This window comes from Lactuca sativa, chromosome 1, assembly GCF_002870075.4.
Source record: "Lactuca sativa cultivar Salinas chromosome 1, Lsat_Salinas_v11, whole genome shotgun sequence".
In the NCBI taxonomy this organism is placed as follows: domain Eukaryota; kingdom Viridiplantae; phylum Streptophyta; class Magnoliopsida; order Asterales; family Asteraceae; genus Lactuca; species Lactuca sativa.
The window spans coordinates 244,270,479-244,277,453 of record NC_056623.2 but is presented as its reverse complement, the minus strand read 5'-3'; positions in this window follow the sequence as shown (position 1 = coordinate 244,277,453).

Genomic DNA, 6,975 nt, shown 5'->3' with positions numbered 1-6,975 from the left:
AACCCCAAAAGCTTAATGAAACCTTTAAGGTGGAAATGGCCAATAGGAAAATAGAATCCACTGGGGAGATCTATATCAGATGTACCCTAAACCTAAATCAACACGTCTTTCAAATAAACTTAATGCCTGTTTCCATTAGGAGTTTTGATGTGATTATTTGATGGGTTTGGAGCATTCTAACACTTCCTAAGTGTACATGCAACCCTAATAAACCTTGGATCTATGTTTGTCTAAGATACATGCAAATAATTATTTTTTCCAGGGTTCATATACTAACTAGCATGGCATGGGGAACATGAATCAAATAAAGCTAGTAGAAATACTTACCTTATAGTTGTAGTTGATTGCTTGGAGTTGTAGATCCTAGCACCTGTTGGGTTTTGAGCAATCTAACACTTCCTAAGTGTGCATGCAACCCTAATAAACCTTGGATCTATGTTTGTCTAAATACATGCAAAATAATAATTTTCCAAGGTTTATAACCTATCTAACATGGCATGGGGAACATTTCAACATAAAAGAGTTAGAAGAGATTACATACCTTTTGGTGTGTTGGGTTCTTAGGAGTTTGAGGGCCAAGCACCAATAGTGTGAATGCCTCAAATGGAATCACAAACACCACAAACTCTTGGAAAACTTTGAGAGACTATATACACCTTGTATAAATCGGCCACACACATGCACACACACACTAGATCACTAGCTTTCTCTCTTAGGCCTCATTTCATGCTCCATAAGCATGCTTATATAGTATGCATGGTTAGGGTGAAACCCTAATAACCCATGTCTTTTCCTTTTCCAAGGATCCATGGGTTAAAAGCTCCATGGATCATCCATGGACTTCCACATAAGCCTAACCCATTAACAAATGAGTATTAGCCCACACTATATAAAACAAATAGCCCATAATTTAATTAGTATTCCTTTTAATCTCTAAATTAATCCATGATTAATTTAAGACTAAAACTAATTAAATAACGTAACTTCATATTAATATATTATAACTCATAATATATTAATAAACATATGTGTATAACTCTCATAAAATTATCCATAATAGTTTGGATGAGATGCAACCCAAATGGACCATGCCGGTCGGGTCAAGTATATACCAAATAAGTTATGGACTTAGACACCTTATCCAACAGACTCCCACTTGGATAAGTCTAATAACTATATTTGCCTATAACTTCAGGAACCAACCAACAATCGTAGCTCTCGAAAACTCCCTCGAACAGTGAAGACTCTGTCGAACTATGAAGCGCCATTTTAGATAAGTGATCACATAATCCTCTGTTCTCATGATATCAGCCGGAGAAATACATGGAACAACGTCGTACTTATTGTCCAGCAGTTTGTTTCCCGATTTTCGATTTGTTTGACAAAGAACTTAATCGAACACATCAATTCAGTTCTGACCGGCCGGTACAAAGGTCACAACAAAATCATCGAGGGGCCCAGATATCGCTTCTATTTCTAGAAGGAACAGATAAACTTCGACTCATATGCTTGTTCTACTACTTGTTGAATTGTACACAAAGGCACGTTTTATAACATCAAGTTCCTGATGCGTTTACGTGCAATCAATGCACAACCAACTCATAGGTAACAACTCATATCTCTAGGTTTGAAGATTTATATGATATTACCGTCTCACGATCACTCGAGATAAATTCCATGAAGTGATACAAGTGAGCGTGGGTTTATTCCAATACTCATAACTTATGAGCACTCATGAATGTTGTAGCAACCATCGCCATGACTAAACTCATTTAGCCATCTACAAACCCGATTCATGACAGTCTTGATTCATACCTACTTCCAACATATGAACGACTGTGGAGTGTTTAAATAACTTAGTCATTCAGAAAGAATAAGCTAGCTATTTTGGAAGTCAAAACATGCAAAGTGAAACACAATAATAATCGAATCTAATATGGTCTCAGAACCCTTCTGAATATAAATAAAACCACCTTTTATTTATCACCATATTGATTACACATTATTCAATGTTTCAAATATCAACTTAAGACTTGAATAAAAAAAACAACAGTCGTCCCATGCTCCTAGCATGTACACTTTATTTTTCTAAACAATAGTTATGCCATACCCAAAGTATGCACACTATGTTTGTCTATGATCCTTACATTGTCATGTAGATCAATTGAACATGATTCCATTGATACTCATTTCACAATCCCAAATCCTTACTGTAAATGCAAGAATTCCAAATTCATGTCATTTACTGAAATCTGTTAGCTTCTAAACTTATGTGCATTGATCCTCTTGTAATGATTATGCACGAAGTCAGAAAGACTTGACAATAACCATTACAGAGCATTCCAAAGGAGATCAGCTCCTTGGGAACATCCTTCTTGCATTAAGTTTCATAATCTTACATAGATTGAATAATTTCTAACTATGGAGACATTTCCATAGTCCCATTTTGAATATCACTTCCGAACAAGAGTTACTTCTTTTCAGAAAATGTCAATATGGTCCTGCTAAAATTAACACTATACTTCCAATTATCCTTGAGAAACCAATCTTTGGCAAACCTCAGATTGTCCTCAACAATTGCTTAATCACTTTTAGTCATATCCAGTTCTAGACTTTTCCCTTCTCAATGCCTTAAGCATTTGGAAAATTTAGAAAAGATGAATATTATAGCACATGCAATCGATCCTATATTCGAAGCATATGGGACACGATTCATGATGTTTGACATAAAGACATGATACTAGACTAGTCTTTTGCTACAATATTTTTATTTGCCATGTTCTCAAAATTTAACTATGAAGAGGGATGCCGTAGTCATAATTGAATTTTGAGAACGCAATATATATAGAATTTCCTCAAGTTTGAACCATTCCAACATGAAATTCATATATATTATTGACTAAAAATGCTTAAAATCTCAATCTAAGCTTTAGAATTGAAATGAAGTATAATTTCCTCTCCCTTAATTATAGCAAAACAACTTTTCAACCCCTGCAACTTCACAAATTGAAATTTTGTTTTCTATAATTAACATTGCTAGCTTGCAATACTAATCATAATAATCATGCTCCCACTAACATGATGATTATCAGCATAATACTTATGCTCCCACTAGCTCTGACATATTTCCAGAAATCTGCTGGACTTCTGAAATTTAGATTCATACACCCTTTCTTAGATAGCTCACATGTGTGTCTAAACAATTTTCAGAACTATGAAAAGGGATGCCGTAATCATAGTCTCAATTGCTTAGGCATTTGCCATTTCTCACAAGTCCATATTAGTGTGCCGGTTAACCACACGCGCTCCACTAATGACTTTTGAAAATGCAAATGACACAATTGATATCTACTTAAAATCTATTTAGTGAAAGCGTTTCCTCACCATCATTTTCATGAATCGGAGAGAAACCTTATGACACTTAGATTTTATAGTGTATGAGTTCCTATCCATGCGAATTTGTCAAAACCATAATCACAAGATAAGGTTAGTGACAAATTCAGCCTTACACGGATGAAACTTGTTCAATCTTAGTTTCTTGTCACCTTGGTAGCACAAGGCCCACCAATGCTTCCAAGTTGAACTCTGATAACTCACATGTAAATTCAACTTATTTGAAGTTGGTACAGAAATAAGAATTATGTCAACACGATAGGTTGCGAACCTTAATTCGTGTGCTAGTGATAAATTACAGGTTTCACTCTTGATTAAATCTTAAAACTCTTTCAGGATCTTTAAGGCTCCCACTGTCCTCTTGACATATAAGTTTTTCTAGTCAAGAACCATTCCTTGATAAAACAAATATTCAAGAGATAGTGCGGATTCTTATCAAGACTAACACTTCACACAATTGGTCTTAGTTGGTCTTTGTCTCATCCAAGACATCACAACTTACCAATCTCAAATGTACAAGAGTAGAAAACATTTTACTCTTACATTTGATAAGTGTTTTAAACCTTACTTTATGACATGTCACTCAAATTACAATCTTGGAGTATGACTCCAAGACTTGTATTGGAACGAAGTATGATTCATCTTCATGATTTAACCATTTCAACAATTACAAGATCCCTTCTTCTTAGTCATAAGAATGCACTAAGACTTTCTTAGAGAACAAATTTTGATATGGTTTCTTAATCATTAAGATGATCACAAAGCTGATACTAAAGTACTCTCCCATCTTTTGAGAAACTTTTATCCTTCTGCCTAATTTGATTCTTCTCATTTGTTTTGTCATACATTGGAACCTTTTCAATGTTACAGAATTATACTTAACCTTATAAGTACAATCATATTTACTAGTCTTTAGTAAATCATGACAAATCAATCTTTGTGGTGGACCTTGACCAGCGCACACCCAGTGTACCTAATTCCTTAGTCCTTCAATTGACTCACATATACATGTGATCAAAGAATTAGTCTTAATTTTTCAAAGATGAAAATTCTCATTCATCATACAATACAACTTGTATGATTCCAAGTTTCTGTCCAATTGAAACTTGGGTGATGAAAAACTTTCTTCATTTGGTAAATTCAGACACTACCACAAATGAAAGAATCAAATCCACTTTCCAATATTGCTATTACTTGAAACATATAAGCAACAAATTCTCATTCATCATACAATACAACTTGTATGATTCCAAGTTTCTGTCCAATTGAAACTTGGGTGATGAAAAACTTTCTTCATTTGGTAAATTCAGACACTACCACAAATGAAAGAATCAAATCCACTTTCCAATATTGCTATTACTTGAAACATATAAGCAACAATTTTCCACCGATGCCAATGTAAGGATATTTTTAAAATAAATAAAATTAAAACCTTTTTTTTCTTTTATTTTATAACTTTGCAGAAAAACTTATCCTTACAATCCACATGAAAAACTTGTTGTTATCTATTCATAAGCAATATATTATAACTCTTAAGCAACAGCTCAAAATTCTGATTACCGAACCATGCGATCGAAACCCATCTTCGCAATCAAAATCAGCATATACTTCTTTAAGCTTCCTATCTTTTCTTTTGATTCTTAAAACATCACCATGTGACCCAGTCACATCATGTATCAAGAATCTCATAATAGAAACTTAATAGAGTTAGACAGTGGACTTTACCTGAAGTAGAGTCAAACTTATCGACTTTAACATCCTTAGGTAAATTATGGCGGCTTTGCAACCAATGCCCCTTCCTTTGGCAACAAAACACATGTAGACCCTTTGATAATGGCACATGAGACTATCTCAGACTTAGCCTTTCTCTTTACCATTTGGTCAACCGAGTTGACTATGGCCGATCCCTTTCCATTGGGAAGAGAAATGCTTTTCTAGATATCCAATGCTACCATTGCCAATGTCCATTTAAGGTTTGGGAAGTTGATCTTCTAACAAAATTTGCTTTACTAGTGTTCCAAATCATTACTGATTCCACAGCACAAAGCAAATAGATAAGATCATTAAGGCTCGTGTCATGGTCTGTCTCATAGTAGTCCCAAAGTGACCCGCTATGTTAGTAAGAAGGTGATTGAACATCCAACTTTCACGAGACTTTGACACCCAACTCTCCCGTCTTGTCAATATGTGACTACATCTCCAAGATGTGACCACACCAAGACCTTAACTTGCCAATAGGGCTTGAGTGACTTTAAACTTTTCAAGAACTTGTGGGTGAGGGAGAATAATTTGGAGGAGATAAAGGAAGTGAAGCATGATGTTGAGGAACATCATCTTCAGGAGATTTGGGAAGATCATAAATGTCTAAACCAGACATGTTTTGGGAGATATTCAAGATAGTTGATTTAAAGTCCTTAATATGACACCCAATATGAAATATTAAGGCTAGGACCCAACAAACTATTTTATAACTTAGAAGAGGGATGCCGTAATCCAAGCTATAAAATATTTGAAGGTAGGCGAATGACGATTCACCAATTTCCACCATGAAAAACGAAATAATTTATTAGGTTTTAATTGGATTTGAAATTCCTAGATCTTTTGAGATTCATTGAACTTTTCAATGGCATGTTTCAATCTCGAGTGTGCCCTCTCAAATTTTGTGACTGGGATGCCGAGGATCACAAAACAAGGTGTGAATAACCATACCAATTCACTTGATACCCTTAATATTATCACCTAATCAATGTGCCGGTTAACCACACACGCTCCATTGATCTATGAAAAACATTAAGTCACCCTTCGTGGTCCTTACTAGTCCAAGTTAGTGTGCCGGTTAACCACACACGCTCCACCAACGACTTGGTAAGGTACAAAGTGTGAATTCCATGGGTTAGCACCAAATTCACATTTTTCCTAAAGTAACTAAGATTGGGAATTATTAAGATTTTAGTTACTTTAGTATTTATCATTAATACTTTTAATGAAGGGAGAATTTAAAGTCATTGTCCTACCCGTTCGGCTAACGACCCTCCACCGATCAAGCAAGCGGTGGGTGAGAGTATACACCCATTAAGTCGCCATTTTATAGGCAACAACCTTATACCCACCTTATAGACCGGCTTCGTGAATGAGGCCTACTAACGGTAAAACGACTTATTCTTATACATATATATAATAATTAACCATTAATGTTATAAATAGTATAAGGGTTGAATTTTTAACTATTAAAACTCTAAGGTTTGGAATTAAAGTTTATTAAAGTGTGTGAAACTTTACAAATTCCAAAACTTGAGGGCAAGTTTTGTAACTTTGCAAAACTCTTCATTTCATAACTTATGAATTAAAGGTTCATAAAAATGAAGACTCTTCATTTTCATGTAACTTATGTGTTTTAAGTGTGTGTTAAATGAAAGTGACCTTTGGTAATCCATAACTTGAGGACAAATTATGGACTCCATTAAAACACATAAATGATAAAGAATTAATCCTAAACAATTCAGCAAATAATTCCTATCATTTTCTAAATTCATAAGAACATGAACATGATCATCAAAATTCAAGAAATATATGAACACATAA